Source organism: Elephas maximus, chromosome 15 (genome assembly GCF_024166365.1).
Source record: "Elephas maximus indicus isolate mEleMax1 chromosome 15, mEleMax1 primary haplotype, whole genome shotgun sequence".
Lineage (NCBI taxonomy): Eukaryota > Metazoa > Chordata > Mammalia > Proboscidea > Elephantidae > Elephas > Elephas maximus.
In genome coordinates this window covers 8,020,169-8,039,128 of record NC_064833.1, presented here as the reverse complement: position 1 = coordinate 8,039,128, position 18,960 = coordinate 8,020,169, and the positions used below count along the sequence as shown (strand labels likewise).

The window sequence follows — 18,960 nt, the reverse complement described above, 5'->3', positions numbered from 1 at the left end:
AACTACCCCATATGGTTCCCAAGGTTGTTATCCCAAAGTCAAATCTTTCTTGTTCAGAGTGGCTGGTGGGCTGACCTTTAAATTAGCAGCTGAGCATTTTAACCACTGTGCCACCAGGACTCCTACTCTGCTATTGGAAGAATAAAATGGGATAGACAGTAAAGGAAACAAGACACTTGGCATTACCTAGTAGTGCTGAAGAAATGCATGCTGTACTTCAAGACACACACACTTGTACTGATTAATATGTGCCAGAGTGTCCATTACCCATGACCTCACTTCTCTCCTCCTTATTCACATTTGATTACATCGCACACCAGTGTAATCACTCTCTTCCAGACACCCTTAACTCCCTAGACCTGGGGCCAGCCACTTGCTTTTGTAAATGAAGTTTCCTTGGAATGCAGCCATGTCTTTTTTCTTGCATATTGTCTATGGCAGCTTTCATGCTACAACGGTGGAGCCGAGTATCACCGCAGAGCCCTTCTGGCTCCCAAAGTCGAAAAGAGCTGCTAACCTGCCCTCTAAAGAAAACATTTGCTGACTCCCACCACAGACCATTTCCCCCTTTTTCTAAAAAACAAAACACAGCTGGCTACATCTAAGTGTCTGCCTCCTCCTTCATCTATCTCGTGTAGCTGAATGTGTCTCTGGAAAAGCACACAATCATATTCTCTCATCTCCCTTTAAATTTGGAAGCATTAATCCCATCTGGGACGTTAGTACCAAACAGTAATCCTACTGGACTCCCCTAGTTTATTTACTTTTCCATTTTCTGAGAGGAATATTTTTTACCTTCTCATATCTCAAAAGACTGACACCTCCACCCTGATCTTCATTCTCATTCACCGTATTTTGTATTTCTATGAAAAAGGAGAAGTAAAAAGAAAAAAAAAAATCAGATTCCCACCAGCCCAGGTACTGTCATGATAGGTGTATCAGTTAGTGTCAAGGCAGGATTCACAATCACCAGCAAAAGACCACACACACACACACACACACACACACACACAACACACACAGATGCTTTAGCAATGCATGGGAAGTACTTTACTCACATAGAGAAGAAGCGGGGGAGAGCAGCTTCACTAGTGGGCACCAGTCTCCCACGGCCAGCAGACTCCTCCCTCTTACGGGCAGTGCAGGGCAGACGTTCTATGCTTACCCTTTTGTGTTGTAGTATGACAGACTTTATTCCCTCCCCATTGGGGACAGATACAGAAGTGGGGTTGGCCAAGTGTCATATGGTGCCTGCACATATGCAAGAGACAGAGAAAGTTACTGTATGCCCAGAACAGGGGGAAGGCTTCTCTGACAAGGAGAAGGAATTGGGAGAGAGAGAACAACCCAGTTCCCAGCCTCCTTATCAGAGAATTTTCTGGGCCCAAGGCCTTTACTTAGGCAGCCTGGATGGGAAGCATAGAGGCAGACCATCCCCTTAACAGTCCACCCCCAACTCCCATCAGGGTGCCAGAAAGAGAAGCAAAGCAGCACCGAGTCTTGGCATGCCTGTCACCCACTGTGGACATTCAGCTGTGTGTACCTGTTTTGGTGCATAAGTCTGTCGGAAGCTATTTCTGGGCATCATCTGAGGTAACATGTAATGAGGGTTACTAGTAGGACTGTCCCCAGCAGTTCTGTCAGGCCTGCTTGGAGGAGAGGACCTAGCCAGCCCCCCAGTTGTGACTTAATCCAAGCCAATTGAGTAGGTTAAAGGGCTGTATTTTTCCCATTTCATGTATGTCGTTGACATTATTTATAGCATGTCCTGACTCATTTATGTAAAAACATCGTGGCACATGATACAAACAGTACACATTCCAGTACAAGTAAGACAAAAGGCTCCTTTTCCCAGCAGCATAACAAAATATACCATTGTCGGAACAGGTTACTTCAGGCCTGGTGTGAGGAGTCAATGCACTTTGGGCCACCTGGTCATAGTCTACAAGTTGCTTGTGTCCAGGGTAATGTCTAACTCGGTCTCAAAAGTACCATTCTCAAAGTCAAACCACCCACTCTCATGGCTTTTACATTTTTAATACACAGAGAGAAATTTCCTTCTAAAGTTGGAACGCTTCCCACAGGCAGCTTTTATACTTCAAAAGACACTTTCCATGAGGGGTGAGTCCCCAGTATCTGTCTGCCATGTGATCTCCTCAGAGGCCAGATTACACATTCAGTTGGTTGACACGGTATCCACCTTGTTGACAGAACTGCTGGAACAATATGGGGAGATGACTCGTCATCTCAGTTTAAATGTTGACAGAGCCAACGTTTGGTCTGGTTGGTAGCTCTAGCCAAAGTCTCTATCATTGGGGCCCATGAATGAGGGGGCTTTCCTTCATTGTAAGGTAATCTGGGGAAAGAGACTGCATTAACAATTCCCTCAACTTCCTCCCATGAGCCTTGAGGTGAGGGTGGCCCAGGTATAGCCACCTAGGGTGTCTGTCCTAGTTTTGAGGCAAGGCCTCTGTGGGGACCCAGATCTTTTGATTCTGAGTTTCTAACTGGAAGAAAGTCACATCCTGAACACATTTACCATCGCCTATGATGTCATCCACCTGTACGGAGATGTTGAGTGTCTCCAAGTTCTTATTGCCTCTTTCCCTCCCATCCCTGGTCCTGTGGGGCGCCACAGGGGAGAGGTACTTGGAGGTAGCATCGCCACTGGCCTGAACCACAAACCACCCCCAGGAAGTGTGTTCCAGTAGGAAAAAGAAAAGCAACATTTAGTTTGTCATACTGAGCTTGGAATTTCTGATCAGGCAATTATCTGGTCCTTCTCCCCACCCTCCAAGCTCAGTATTGTCCAGCATGCGTGACAATGTCATGTTTCATATATAGCACCATAAGGCACAAACATAAATACAAGCACAGAGGGCATAAGTAGATTTTCAGGAACAAAGTTTAGAAAATTACAATAGTCAATTGTTCAGGTTAACGAACTTTATAATATGGCCCTCTATGATGGGGCCCTTCACACTGAGTATTTTTAGTCCAGATAATTCAGTTTAGTCCTTATTTCTGGGGGGACAGCCTGAGGCAGTCAGTTTCAAATAGTTGGGTTTGTCCATGATGTCCGGGTATGGGTTTCATGAATGTTGACAACGTCTGGAGATGCTGTGTGGACAGTGCAGGAGCCAAGGCAGTTGCTGTTGTCTCGTTGGCTCCGTAGGTCTACATGGCAGTGTGGACTGGCAGCATCGGGAGTTCTCCTTCAGCAGGAGGATGGAAGCTTTCAGGAACATTTTTGAAAGAAGAAAGATCATTAGTGTTCCCCCTCCCCCATGCTTTCCCAGGGGTCAAGATTCAAGCTTATGTTCCTATTAGCAGTGTATCCCGTTTAATGATCAGAACTTTGTAAGCTTTTGTCTTCTATTTACCCAGATCTCTCCTCAGGAACAGCTGTATACAAAAGGCACAAACATTTTGCACAGTAGACTGTTGAAGCAAACGTAGGGTGCAAATGAGAAGTGCCCTTGCAGGAACTGCTGCATTGAGACCCAGACTGCCGGCCTGAGATGGATAGTTCAGGCTAGAGTTGTCTTGTGCCCTCCCATCAACTGTATAAGCGTGTCCTTTGAAGTGCCCGATTGCCCTTATGGCTTGGGGTGACATACAGCATGAAGAGTTCATTCAAGAGCCAGTGACAGCCTCTCTATAGGTTGAGAGGCCCTGATATGATTTACCTGCTGAGAACGCCCTGGCCTGTGGGCTCGGAAATCTGTCCCTGGGCAGGTTTTAACTTTGGCCAGGGTCTCATAGGCAGGTCAGATTTTCTATTCTGTTCGGCATTTTCTCGTGACAGTGGCAGTCCATGCGTGTAGACCCAGTCTGGCATGGTGTGTGAATCTCCATGGGCCGTCCTCTCTTAGATCCAGGAGGAGGTCTGGTGCATATCTCTTTGCTCTGGAGCAGAGGATGCTTTGGCCTCCTCAGTCTGTTGACAAGAGCAGTCTGGTTGTTCATTCCCCCCCCACCTCAGCATAGGGGCCTTTCTGGTGGCCATCCACACAAGTAACAGGAGCTTATCAGGAACAGAACCAATATTACTTGGATGTCAGATGTGTCATCCCCATAGGGGCTTGTTTTATGTACTAGTCCAAGGGTTGTCGGTGGCCAGGCTCTTAGCTATATTCCACATCATAGTTTCCATGTGCCCCACTAAAAATGGCCCTGACTGCACCAGTTCCCATCAGGGCTTGGAGGAAAAAGTTTACAGAGGTGTACATTAGTACATCAACATCATCAGCACTTATAATAGGGGTCTGTAGGGGCTCCGAGGGTATTTATCCGTAGTCAAGCTAGGGCAAGGTTCTCAATGATGGTGACCTCAGTCCCAAAAGTTTTCCTCATCTAGGTAACACGTGTTGTAGAGATCACAGTCACCTGTGCAATGGGATCGAAAAACCCAAGATGCACAATTCTCTTTTCCTCATTGAACTTTAATTGTGATATAGGGCCTTTGATCACCCCTGGTGACAGAATGACCTACGTTTAATCCTCAGTTCTAATTATTTTAGAAAGTCGGAAGGTCTGGGCAGAGGTTGTCAGGGCCCTGTGTCATTGGTGGAGCCATGCCTCCATCATTTCAAATGCAGCAGTGGAGTCCACCCAGTTCTCTGGTAACCTGGGGGGGGCCTTCCCGTTTTAGTTACTACTGCAGCTGCAACTATGTTGCTGCTTAATTATCTTGCCTCCCACAGTTATGGGCACCTTCTAGGGGAAACTTCTAAGGTCTCTTCAAGGCTGCTCAACATAAGCCTGTCTTGAAGGGTTTTTATTTTGTTTCTCTTCTTTGCATTGGTTATTCCCAGTGCTGGGGACTCAGAAAGCCATTGTCATCTAGTGCTGCTATAACAGAAATACCACAGGTGGATGGTTTTAACAAAGAGAAGTTTATTTCCTCACAGTAAAGCTGGCTAAAGTCCAAATTCAGGGTGTCAGCTCTAGAGCAAGGCTTTCTCTCTCTGCCAGCCTTCTCATCAATCTTCCCTCCAACTAGGAGCTTCTCCTCGCAGGGACCCTCGGTCCAAAGGACTCACTCTGCTCCTGGCCCTGCTTTCTTGGTGGTATGAGGTCCCCCTGTCTCTCTGCTAGCTTCTCTCTTTTATATCTCAAAAGAGATTGTCTCAAGACACAATCCAATCCTGTAGGTTGAGTATTGCCTCACTAACACAACTGCTGCCCATCCCCCTCGTTAACATCATGTTGTTGTTGTTCTTAGGTGCCATCGAGTCAGTTCCGACTCATAGTGACCCTATGCACCACAGAACGGAACACTGCCTGGTCCTGAGCCATCCTTACAATTGCTGTCATGCTTGAGCTCATTGTTGCAGCCACTGTGTCAATCCCCCTCGCTGAGGGCCTTCCTCTTTTCTGCTGACCATGTACTCTGCCAAGCATGATGTCCTTCTCCAGGGACTGATCCCTCCTGACAACATGTCCAAAGTATGTAAGACGCAGTCTCGCCATCCTTGCTTCTAACGAGCATTCTAGTTGTACTTCTTCCAAGACAGATTTGTTCTTTCCTTTGGCAATCCGTGGTATATTCAATATTCTTCACGAGCACCACAATTCAAAGGCATCGGTCTTCCTTATTCATTGTCCTGCTTTCACATGCATATCATGCGATTGAAAATACCATGGCTTGGGTCAGGCACACCTTAGTCTTCAAGGTGACATCTTTGCTCCTCAACACTTTACACAGGTCCTTTGCAGCAGATTTACCCAACGCAATGCATCTTTTGATTTCTTGACTGCTGCTTCCATGGCTGTTGATTGTGGATCCAAGGAAAATGAAATCCTTGACAACTTCAATCTTTTCTCTGTTTATTGTGATGTTGCTCATTGATCCAGTCGTGAGGATTTTTGTTTTCTTTACGTTGAGGTGCAACCCATACTGAAGGCTGTGGTCTTTGATCTTCATTAATAAGTGCTTCAAGTCCTCTTCACTTTCAGCAAGCAAGGTTGTGTCATCTGCATAACGCAGGTTGTTAATGAGTCTTCCTCCAATCCTGATGCCCTGTTCTTCTTCATATAGTCTAGCTTCTCCTATTGTTTGCTCAGCATACAGATTGAATAGGTACGGTGAAAGAATACAACCCTGACGCACACCTTTCCTGACTTTAAACCAATCAGTATCCCCTTGTTCTGTCCAAACAACTGCCTCTTGATCTATGTATAGGTTCCTCATGAGCACAATTAAGTGTTCTGGAATTCCCATTCTTCGCAATGTTATCCATAATTTGTTATGATCCACACAGTCGGTTGCATTTGCATAGTCAATAAAACACAGGTAAACATCCTTCTGGTATTCTCTGCTTTCAGCCAGGATCCATCTGACATCAGCAGTGATATCCCTAGTTCCATGTCCTCTTCTGAAACCGGCCTGAATTTCTGGCAGTTCCCTGTCAATATACTGCTGCAGCTGTTTTTGAATAATCTTCAGCAAAAGTTTACTTGTGTGTGATATTAATGATATTGTTCTATAATTTCCACATTCAGTTCGATCACCTTTCTTGGGAATAGGCATAAATATGGATCCCTTCTAGTCAGTTGGCCAGGAAGCTGTGTCTTCCATATTTCTTGGCATAGATGAGTGAGCACCTGCAGCGCTGCATCTGTTTGTTGAAACATCTCAATTGATATTCCATCAATTCCTGGAGCCTTGTTTTTTGCCAATGCCTTCAGAGCAGCTTGGACTTCTTCCTTCAGTACCATGGGTTCCTGATCATATGCCACCTCTTGAAATGGTTGAACATCGACTAATTCTTTTTGTTATAATGACTCTGTGTATTCCTTCCATCTTCTTTTCATGCTTCCTGCATCGTTTAGTATTTTCCACACAGAATCCTTCACTATTGCAACTCAAGGCTTGAATTTTTTCTTGAGTTCTTTCAGCTTGAGAAATGCCGTAAGTGCTCTTCCCTTTTGGTTTTCCATCTCCAGCTCTTTGCACATGTCATTATAATACTTTACTTTTTCTTCTCAAGCCGCCTTTTGAAATCTTCTGTTCAGTTCTTTTACTTCATCAATCCTTCCTTTTGGTTTAGCTGCTCGACGTTTGAGAGCAAGTTTCAGGGTCTCCTCTGTCATCCAACTTGGTCTTTTCTTTCTTTTCTGTGTTTTCCGTGACCTCTTGCTTTCTTCATGGATGATGTCCTCGATGTCATTCCACAACTCGTCTGGTCTTCGATCACTAGTGTTCAATGTGTCAAATCTATTCTTGAGATGGTCTCTAAATTCAGGTGGGATATACTCAAGGTCATATTTTGGCTCTTGTGGACTTGCTCTGATTTTCTTCAGTTTCAGCTTGACATTAACATCATAGAGGCAGGATTTACAATGTATAGGAAAATCACACAATACTGGAAATCATGGTCCAACCAAATTGCTACACACATTTTTTGGGGGACATAATTCAATCCATGACAGCCATTACATGGGAGTTTAATTTTTCCAGTACCATGAGCCTTCCATTTCTTGTTTCTTTATGGCTCGAATCAGATTTCTCATTCTCAAATTAGAAGGGCCTCCATCAGCCCAATAGCATTGGCAGAGGGCTGCTGTAAGGATATTTTCAATTTTTGCCTTGTTTATTCCCCATTTTAGTAACCAGAATCATATTGCTTTGTGGGTTGTTTCCACTGCTTTCCTTCCCTCTCCTCTCACCCCCCACCTTTTTTTGGGGACTTTCAGGTACAGATTTCTGTTGCTGGATTCTATCCTTCCCGGCCTCTGCAGATACACCACCTTGCTAAGTCCATTCCACCCTGGGACTTTGCAGTGGAACCTTTACTGCCTCTGGGGAAGTTTTCCACTGGGGAGGGCTCAGAGCCTGAAAGCCCCCAGAGCACTCCACGACAAAGCAGTATCGACATCAGATGTAGTAACAAGGTTGTAATGCCAGATGTCTGTGTTTTTTATCCACAGTGATTTGACAGCTTTATAAACACCTTTAACAATACAAATCAAGAGCAGCTATAAAGCTGTTCTATCCAACAAATCCATTTTCAGCAACACTGAGTCTGAAAGATGCTGAACTTTGCAGCTTCCAACACTGAGCCTGTGAAAAGATCCTCTGGACAGAGAGAAGGCAGTACTATAGCCAGTTTCTCCTCATTCCCAGGATAGGTGGCATCAATCTGGAAAGAATAAACTGATGAGCCTCTGTGTTTCTGTCATGCCATCAAGTGTTTTCTGGTGATTCTGCTCACTATGCCAAACTGTCAAGGCAGGCTTTATAATTGCCAGCAAAAGACCAGACACACATGCTCTAATAGTACATGGGAAACACTTTATTCACATAAACAAGAGACACAGTGAGATCGGTTTCACTGGTGGGCACTGGTCTTCCTTGGCCAGCAGGCTCATCCCTCATATGGTCAGTACAGGGCAGATGTTCTGTGTTCACCCTTTTGTGCTGTAGCATGAAAGACTCTGTTCCCTCCCCTCTGGAAGCAGATATAGAAGTGGAGTTGGCCGGGGGTTCTATGGTACCCACACATATGCAAGAGACAGAGAAAGTTCTGTATGCCCAGGACAGGGGGAAGGTGTCTCTGATAAGGAAAAGAAACTGGAAGAGAGAGAGTGACCCAATTCCCAGCCTCTTTATCAGAGACTTTTCTGTGCCCAAGGCTTTTAATTAGACAGCCTGGATTGGAGGCATAGACGCAGACAGTTCCCCCAACAGTTAGCTAATGCTTCATAAGAAACCACTCCAATAATTAAAGCAATAGCCATCTATTATTTCTCACAAGCCTACAGGTCAACTGAACAATCCTGCTTATTTTTACCTGGCTTGGTCCAGTTTGGAAACCCTGGTGGTGTAGTAGTTAAGTGCCACGGCTCTTAACGAAGAGGTCGGCAGTTCTAATCTGCCAGGCACTCCTTGGAAACTCCATGGGGCAGTTCTACTCTGTCCTGTAGGGTCGCTATAAGTTGGAATTGACTCGACGGCAGTGGGTTTGGTTTGGTTTTGGTGGTCTAGTTCATCCAGTCTCCCTCATGTGTTTTCAATCAGCTGGTGGCCAGCTTGTATAAGATGTGTTTGGCTTGGATACATCATCTGTCCTTCACATCTCTCATATCCTTCAAGCATACTGGTCTGGCCGTATTGATACTATAAGAAAGCAGAAATATACAAGCAAATTTTCAATACCTTGTTTGGTTCAATTTGCTACTGTCCCATTGGATAAAGCAAGTCACATATGACCTATTGACAGACCCAGTGATACCATAGACACCAGAGGCAAAAAAAAAATCAACCCTACTAGTACATCAATTACTACCATATGTATACAATTGCACTATTGTTCACTACCCTGGTCCAAGTCACCATTATCTCTGAATTTGATTCTTGCAATTTCTGGCAACCAGACTTCTTGATTCATCTCCAGCTCTTTTAATGACCACACTCAACACAGCAGCTGGAGTAATCCTGTTAGACAGCAGATCATAGCATGCCACTCTTCTTGTCATACCTCTTCAATGGCTTCGCATCCCACTTAGAATAAAAGCCAACATCTCTATGACATGCTTTGCTGTAGCATCTCTAACCTCATCTCTTTCTATACTCACTCAACCACTCTGTTCCTAGCACATTGGCCCACTTACCTTTCCTTATATGTGCCAAAACCCTACTTCCATAAGGCCTTTGTGTTGTGTTTGGAATGCTTTTTCTCCAAAGAGCAACAGGTTTAGATCTCTACTCAAATGGTTACCTTATCAATGAGGGTTTCCGTAACCGTGCTATATAAAATACCTAACCTCTCCCACTCCCACAATCTGTATCCTCTTTATGCTGCTTTATTTTTTATCCATAGCACACATCATCATTTGGCATAGTATGTATTCACATTTATTTTTATTTAATTGTTTGTTAGTTATCTGATTCTTTTTTTCTAGAAAGTAAACTACATGAGGCACTACTCAAGTTTCTTCTCGCCATTTTCCAAGTGCCTAGTATAGTTCTTGGCACAAAATAGGCCCTCAATCAATATTTCTGGAATAGATGAATAGATAAATGACTAAACAAACAACAGAAAATGGTAACAACCCAATAGCCACTGACTGTAAAATGGATTCACTAATTATAGTACATTTTTACATTGGAATACTACATAGTAGTGAACTGGAATAAATTATCACTACGCATATCAACATGGATGAATCACATTACATAATGTTGAAAAAATATGTTTCAGATCACACAATATTTATCCTTTTGTGACCAGCTTATTTCACTTAGCATAATGTTTTTAAGATTCATCAATGTTGTGGCATGTATCAGCAGTACCTAGAATAGGCATATGTACAGAGATCACAGTGTAATAGTGGTTACCAAGGTCAGGGGAGAGGGGGAAAAGGGGGAGTCATTGCTAAGGAAGCAGTGAGTTTCTGTTTATGGTGATGGAAAATTTGGCAATGGATGTTGGTGATGGTTGCACAACATGACTGATGTAGTCTCACTGAATTGTACACGTAAAAAATGTTGAATTGGCATACGTTGTGTTACCTATATTTTTACAACAACAAAAACAACAGCAGAATTAAAAAAGAAAAATTTTCAAAACTATGCAAATGGCCTCCACCAATGGTCAGGAGCCATAGGTGTGTCTGTTCTAGAGAATGCCCCAGCCTCTTCTTGGCTGCATCCTGGAGGTTGGACAATGGAATCACAGTGATTATGTTGCAGAACCAGAGGTGGGAGTGCTTGGGAAGATGCAAGTAACTGACCAAGTACGATTGGGGACCTTGGTTTAAGCAGATGGCTGTAGGAGCCAGTTGTAATGTTATCCTTCAAAGTAATATGTTTACTTGTGCTTGAGTGATAATGAGGTTTAGATGGTATTTTTTTTTTTTCTTTTGGAGCAGGCATAAAGAGCCAAAATCAACCAGCAAGGTCTATAGAGGAGAAAACAGGTCAAAATCTAAGACCAGGATCTAATTCCTTAGGTCTTTCAGGTGGAGTTGGACAGGAGATGTCTGTGTCCCCATGTAAGTCATCTAGTGGGCAAATGAACAATATATGTAACTACTTACTTAAAAATGCCTTGGTTATTCCCTACAGTATGACTAAGACAAAACAAATGGGATAGTGTGCCCCTAAACACTGTGGAACATCCATAGAACATGGACTTTTGGGTCAGAAAGACTTAGGTAAAATCCTAATTCTACAACTTACCGGCTATGTGTCCTTAGACAAGTTGTCTAATCTTTCTGAGCCTTGGTTTTCAGTTTTTTCTTCTGTAAAATGGATATTAAGTCTATTAATAAATAGCATTATGCAATGATTAATGGAAATAAAAATCTAAAATTACCTAGTATTAAAGAACCTAACATCCTGTCAGGTAGACCTTGGCTGAAAGCAGAGAATACCAGAAAGGTGTTTACCTGTATTTTATTGACTATGCAAAGGCATTCGACTGTGTGGATCATAACAAATTATGGATAACATTGCGAAGAATAGGAATTTCAGAATAATTCATTGTGCTCATGAGGAAACTGTATATAGATCAAGAAGTAGTCCTTTGAACAGAACAAGGGAATATTGCATAATTTAAAATCATAAAAGGTGTGTGTCAGGGTTGTATCCTTTCACCATACTTATTCAACCTGCATGCTGAGCAAATAATCCAAGAAGCTGGGCTATACGAAGAAGAATGTGGCATCAGGATTGGATGAAGACTTATTAACAGCCTGTGGTATACAGAGGACACAACTTTGCTTGCTGAAAGTGAAGATTTGAAGCACTTACTGATGAAGACCAAAGACCACAGCCTTCAGTATGGATTACATCTCAACATAAAGAAAACTAAAATCATCACAATTGGACCAATAAACAACATCATGATAAACAGAGAAAAGATTGATTTTACTTGGATCCACAATCAACACTCGTGAAAGTAGCAATCAAGAAATCAAACAAGGCATTGCCTTGGACAAATCCGCTGCAAAGGACCTCTTTAAAGTGTTGAAAAGCAAAGCTGTCAGCTTGAAGACTAAGGTGTGCCTGACCCAAGCCATGGTATTTTCAATTGCATCACAGGCATGTGAAAGCTGGACAATGAATAAGGAAGACCGAAGAACAATCGATGCCTTTGAATTGTGATATTGGTGAAGAAAACTGAATATACCATGGATTGCCAAAAGAATGAACAAATGTGTCTTGGAAGAAGTGCAAGCAGAATGCTCCTTAGAAGCAAGAATGGCGAGACTGCATGTTACATACTTTGGACATGTTGTCAGGAGGGATCAGTCCCTGGAGAACAACATATGCTTGGTAAAGTACAGGGTCAGTTAAAAATAGGAAGACCCGCAATGAGACGGATTGACACAGTGGCTGCAACAATGGGCTCAAGCATAACAACGATTGTAAGGATAGCACAGGACTGGGCAGTGTTTTGTTCGGTTGTGGATTGGGTTGCTATGAGTCAGAATGGACTCGACGGCACCTAACAACAGTAACCACAACATATGCATGTGAAAACTGGACAGTGAATAAGGAAGACTGAAGAACTGATGCCTTTGAATTATAGTGTTGTCCAAGATGAAAGGCCTGGTGATCTACTTCCAAAAAATCAGCCACTGAAAACTCTATGGAGTACAGTTTTATTCTGACATGGGTTTCACATGAGTTGTAATCTACTAGAAGGCAACTTTTTGGCCTTGGAGAACAGAGAAAGTATTCCATATCTGGAGCGGAGATGGCATAGAAAGCAAAGTCACAGGTCCTGGTAAAGTTGGATTTTATTATCAACTTGGTGATTATCTACAACTCAAGCATTAACATTGATAAAAAACCACATGAATACCCACACAATGTCGTCAATGTAGAAACAAAGTTTCACAATCACATACCTGGAAGCTTTGATGCCAGTTTTTCAATCACATACCTGGAAGATTTGATGCCTGATGTGTTTAAATTTTAGGAAGTTAATATGTTCAGTGGGGTCAGAGACAGCAAACACATGGATGTTTCAGTAAAACACACAACCATTCACAACAGGGATAAACAAGGACTCCAAGAAGCCTCATGGCAATTCAAGGGATGATTTGATGGCACCGGGTACTGGGTTTGCTGCAAAATACTTATGAAAAACTTACAGCTTTCAAAATTGCAGTTAAGAGACCTTATAGGCCTTGAGAATGGAGCTTGACTGCATGGTAACACACTAGGCCATATCTGAGATACACATAAAACCACTGAGGGCAAGAGGTACAGCAGAGGAAACAGTCAGCCCCTATCCCACTTGCTGCACAGTGGAGTTGCCTATCCCTGCTTTACATAAGCCACAAGAATTAGGAGGTCCTCTGGAAAGATCTGAGCTGTCACTTACTAATTAACACAAACTGCAATCTTCTCGTAGCTGGATTATGTCTGAAAAATCATCCCTGAGAGAGAACATCTAAGGATCATAGGAAAGTGATGACAAATAAGTGTTTTCTCTCTCTAATGGCCTGGATTGAAAGATATTTCAAAAACAAGATCAACAGAATACCAATTTATCTGACAAGGGAGAGAAAATGTGAGGCATGTTTTTCTAACTTCTTTTTTTTTTTTTTTTTTTTGAGATGTCAGAGATTTAACTGTAATCTGCAGCTCTCCCACTTATTATTAATGCATCTCCAGAAGCATGGCTGGATGCACTGGGCTCTAATGCGCTTAACGTGATGAGCACTATCATGCTCGTTTCCACAAGATCTCTTCATTTCCATCGAAGGAGCTTTTCGAGGAAATTGGCAAGCAGAGCCCTGCTCACTCTAAGGGATGTGCATGTCAAGACAATAGATTACCTGAGCTTCAGAATGTTTTTCATTAAAATTAAGGCAGAAAATGCTTATTTCAGGAAACAGAAGATGATGTGTGGACAGTGAGAGCACTTCAGTGGGTTTGCCTTAATAACCTGATCTCAGCCTTCTGGTTATGCAAACACGTCTTCATGTGTCAGCACTTGGCATGAGGATGGCATGGACTTGGCTTTGGGACCTCCTGATAAGAGATTGTGCTGATGGCTCTCCAAGGGTGATCAAGAGCAGAGGAATCAGAAGTCAAGTCCAAGCCACAATTCTTGCAGGAGAAAAAGGGGAATGGAATGAACTAAAAGAAAAACAGTCTCAAAGGTCACGATGATGAACCTGGAGAATGAAGACCCAGTCAATCCTCAGGAGCCGAGGTCTGAAACACGATGGGAGAGGCAGGACTGCCTTGTGGAAAGCACCAGGTATTGAATTCAGCAGAGCTAGGCTTGAAACCTGTTCCCCCACTTAGCTGTGTGATTTTGAACAAGGCCTTTAATTTCTCTGAGCTCTGAGCTAAAGTCTCTCCACCTGAAAAATAAAGTCAGTGGTGTCATTCATGAGAGCCTAGCAGAGTGTCCGGCACATGGAAAGTGTTGGACAGAAGCAACTTCTTTATAGGATGGTGGTGTTGCTCAAGATGATAAAGATTGATGGTGTGTTGGTAAGGATGCTAACGATTATAGGTAATAACAGTGTCTCAGTCTGGGTTCTCTACAGGAGCAAAACCAGTGAGACTTAACTGAAGGATTGGTGGTTCGAAACCACCAGAGGCTCCACAATAGAAAGCTGTGGCAGTCTGCTTCCATAGAGATTTATAGCCTTGGAAGCCCTACGGGGCTGCTACGGTCTGAGCCGACTGGACTGCAGTGGGGTTTTTATATAATATGTGTACATGATATATGTTGGTATTGTTGTTAGGTCCTGTTGAGTTGGTTCCAACTCATAGCGAACCTATAGAACAGAGTAGAACTATCCCCTAGGGTTTCCAAGGAGTGGCTGGTGGATTAGAACTGCTGACCTTTTGGTTAGTAGCCGAGCTCTTAACCACTATGCCACCAAGGTATGTGTGCCTGTGTGTGTGTGTGTGTGTGTGTGTGTGTGTAAATATATATATATATATATATGGCTGCTAATTGAAAGGTACGTGGTTCAAACCCACTAGCCACTTTGTGGCAGAAAGATGTGGCAGTCTGCTTCCCTAAAGATTACAGGATTACAGCTTTGTGAACCTTGTGGGGCAGCTCTACCTTGTCCTATAGGGTCTATATGAGTCAGGATCCACTCAATGGCAATGGGATAGAGAGACTGATTTACTTCAAGGGAATGGCTCATACAATTGTGGGGGCTGTCAAGTCCCTAATCCATAGGTCAGGCCCCAGGCTGGAGATCTCTTCTGGCTCATGGGATGGTGGAGGCTGGAGAATCAAAATCTGCACATCACAAGGCAGGGTAGAGCCGTCTCCAGGCTTATTTCCTGGGAACTGGAGGTCAGGAAATGAGAAGAGTACAAGGTCGAGAGAGAAAGAATGAACTTCTCCGGAACATCCATTTATATAACAGATGTAAGCCCCAGCCCAAGGAAGCTCCTCCTTCAACTGATTGGCTGCTCATATCAGATCACATTATGGAAGTTGATTATCTTGTATTACATTATGTAAGAACAACCAGTCCAGTGTCTGCCAAACATCTGAGAATCACAGCCTAGCCAAGTTACACGTAACATTAACCATCAAGAATACTAACCAAATGAAATTTGGACCCAACAGAATCTGAGATATGGAATGACCACAGCTTCATTGTCTACCGATTCTGTGATGCTTGGAGGTTAAAAGGTACTGTAAAAGTGAACATAAATTGGCTTGGGAGCATAAATGCTGATTGTATGAAAGTGGAAGAAATTCTCAGTTGGTTATCAAACCAAATTGGGCTTTCTGCTTTGTGTCAGGAACTCCTCCAGGTACTGAGGACAGAGTAGTGCAATAAAAAGAACCACCCCCCCCTCCAAAAAAAGTTGCCTTTTGTCGATTCCAACTCATAACAATGCCATGTGACAGAATACAACTACTCCATAGGATTTTCTTGGCTGTAATGTTCTCGTAACCAGATCACTAGGGCTTTCTTTCATGGTGCCTCTGGGTGGGTTTGAACTGCCAACCTTTTGGTTAGTAGCTGAGCACTTAACTGTTTGAGCCACCCAGCGACTCCTTAGAAGTACAACATTGTTGTTGGGTGCCGTCGAGTTGATTCCGACTCATAGGGACCGCATGTGACAGAGTAGAACTGCTCCATAGGGTCTTCAAGGCCTCTAATCTTTATAGAGCCAGAGGGCCCGATCTTTTCTCCCAAGGATCCTCTGGGTGGGTTCGAATTACCCACCTTTCAGTTAGCAGCTGAGAGCTGAATTGTTTTGCCATCGTTGGGCTTCTTTTGTATACTGCAGGTGCTCGATAAATATTTTTCTTTTTACTAAATGGGTGCATTATCTCCAGACAGATAGAATTCCTGACCAAACGCATTTATATTCTGTGAAGGGGAGGGGACAGATGACAAACACATGGACAAATGAATGCAGAGGTTAAGCTTAGGTTCTGATGAGTTCCCTTAAAATCACATCAGGGGTTATGTGTTGAAAATGCTGATGCTTGTTCTGTGGAAAGGGAAGGTTCAATGCTGCCTTAACTAGAGTTGTCAGAGAGTCTCTCTGGGAAGCAGGTATTTGAATTGAAAGTGAAATGATAAAAAGGAGAATCTAGTTTGTGCAGGACTGTGTAGGGCATGGTAAGGATTTGGGGTATTTCTCCTAAGTGAAAAGGAAAATGATTAGAAAGTAACAGACAGGGGATGACATAATCTAATCATGCTTTAGAGAGAGTACTCTGGTTGCTGAGTGCAGGATATTAAGTTGTTTGATGGGGGTTGGGATGGTGTGAGGGAAAGCAGGAATAACAGGTGGGAGGTTGTTACAGAAATCCAGAGAAGAGAAGACAGTGCCTTGTGGTATTGGATAAATGGGGCATGGCAGCACCTTGTTACATATTTTGGAGACACGATGCCATGATTTACCAAGGGAGTGCCTGGGGCCAACCCCATCATAGCAGGAAAGGGCAGCCTCCCTACCTTGGCAAAATCCAAAAGCAAGTCTGCAGTCTTCAGGGACTTTTCTTTCAACTTAGGATAAATTCTAAAATCCATCTCTGATCTTCAAATGCTTTTCATAACCTGGTCCTTACCTACCTCTCCACATGTTGTCGTTAGCTGCTGTCACGTCACCCCCTGACTTACGGCAACTTCATGCACAATGGATTGGATGCTTGTGGTCCAGAGGGTCTTTGTGCACTGAGTTTTGGAAGGAGATCGCTAGACCCTTTTTCCTAGTCTGTCTTAGTCTGAAAGCTCTGCTGAAACCTGTTCAGCGTGATAGCAACACCAAGCCTCCACTGATAGGCATGTGGTGCCTGAGGTGCATTGACTGGGAATCAAATTTGGATGTCCCACATGGGGATTAAAAATTCTACTACTGAAACACCAACATATTTTCTACATATTCTTTAGTACTTTAAATCTGTTGGTCATGCCAGTCCTTCTCCTTGGAATTCTCCAGAAAATCTTTTCTAGAACTTTTCCCCTGGCTAGTTTCCATCTTTTCTTCAGATCTTACTTTAAATGCTATCTCCTGACTGCACAGGCTAGGTTTGATCCCTGTGATACACACTGGTGGAGCCCCTGAACTTCCTGGTAATAACCCTGGAGGTTGCTAAGTGTTAAATTAACCATTGCTAGGCGGTCTGCCTGACTCATCTGGCTTAACCCTCACAACAGCACTATAAAATAAGTAGTTGCATTATCTCTACTTTATAGAAAAGGTATCTGAGGAAAGAAAGACCAAAGAAGAACTGACACATTTGAATTATGGTGTGGACAAAGGATATCAAATATACCCTGGACTGGCAGAAGAACAAATAAATCTGTCTTGGAGGAAGTACAGCCAAAAAGTTCCTTAGAAGCGAGGTTTGGGAGACTTCATCTTGCTTACTTTGCAGATATCATCAGGAGAGACCGATTACCGGAGAAAGAGATCACGCTTGGTAAAATAAAGGGTCATTGAAAAAGGGGACTCTCAATGAGATGAATTGACATAGCGGCTGCATCAAAAAGAAACCAAACCAAACCCAGTTCCATCGAGTCAATTCCGACTCATAGCGACCCTATAGGACAGAGTAGACTGCCCCATAGAGTTTCCAAGGAGCTCCTGGTGGATTCGAACTGCTGACCGTTTGGTTAGCAGACATAGCTCTTAACCACTACACCACCAGGGTTTCCAGTGGCTGCACAGCAGACTCAAATATAGCAACAATTGTGAGGACAGCACAGGGCCAGGCAACATTTTGTTCTATTATACATGAGGTCACTGAGAGTCAGAGACTACTCTATGGCACCTAACAGCAACAACAACAGCAACAACAACAACATCTGAGGGTCTGAGTAATTGAGTAGCACAGCTAATCCATGCTGGGGCTGGCCTTTAAACAAGGGAAGCTGACTCAGACACCTTAATTCCGAACATCTCAACTTTTACGCCTTTAGCATTGTGACCCTCACAGCGTTTGTAATTATTTATCCACTGTCTGTTTTCCTTAAACTGAGAACTTCATTAGGGTTAGAAGCACGCTGTGGAGTCCATCTTGTTTTGAAGTCTTCTTTTTGAAGCCTAGCATAGCGCTTGGGATATGTTGCTCATTCATAAAGATCTATTAATTGATAATTTATTTCAAGCAATGCCCATATGGGAACCAAGTGGAAGTCTCTTGGGCACACAGGAACATTCCTGAACACTGCTGTAACATTGAGGCTCATTCTGTATACAGAGGTTTTGGCTACTATAACATCTGCAGAGGATCCCTTCTTGGCCTAATCCACTGAGCTCCACTTCTGCTTGTGTTCAACTGGCAAGACGGAATTGCATGACATCATCCAATTCCATGGGGACTAGGAGATGTGGAAAATCACATGGATATTTGTGAGTATTAAACATCATCACTACTATGCGTCACCAAAACCAAACCCTTTCCAGTCAAGTCAATTACGACTCACAGTGACCTCTAGGACAGAGTAGAGCTGCTCCATAGGGTTTCCAAGGAGCCACTGATGGATTTG

At 43.3% G+C, this 18,960-nt stretch overlaps 1 long non-coding RNA gene across 5 annotated transcripts in view; it reads left to right on the top strand.

Annotated features, from left to right (window-relative positions):
* Window positions 1-18,960, top strand: part of LOC126058526 (uncharacterized) — a 217,474-nt gene that overhangs the window by 49,476 nt on the left and 149,038 nt on the right. For 4 of the 5 annotated variants that reach the window (XR_007513237.1, XR_007513239.1, XR_007513235.1 and 1 more), the window contains exon 3: window positions 18,672-18,823. The exons of the other annotated variant lie outside the window; for it this stretch is intronic. This is a non-coding gene — a long non-coding RNA (uncharacterized LOC126058526). The remainder of the gene's footprint in view (window positions 1-18,671; window positions 18,824-18,960) is intronic. 5 annotated transcript variants of the gene reach the window in all.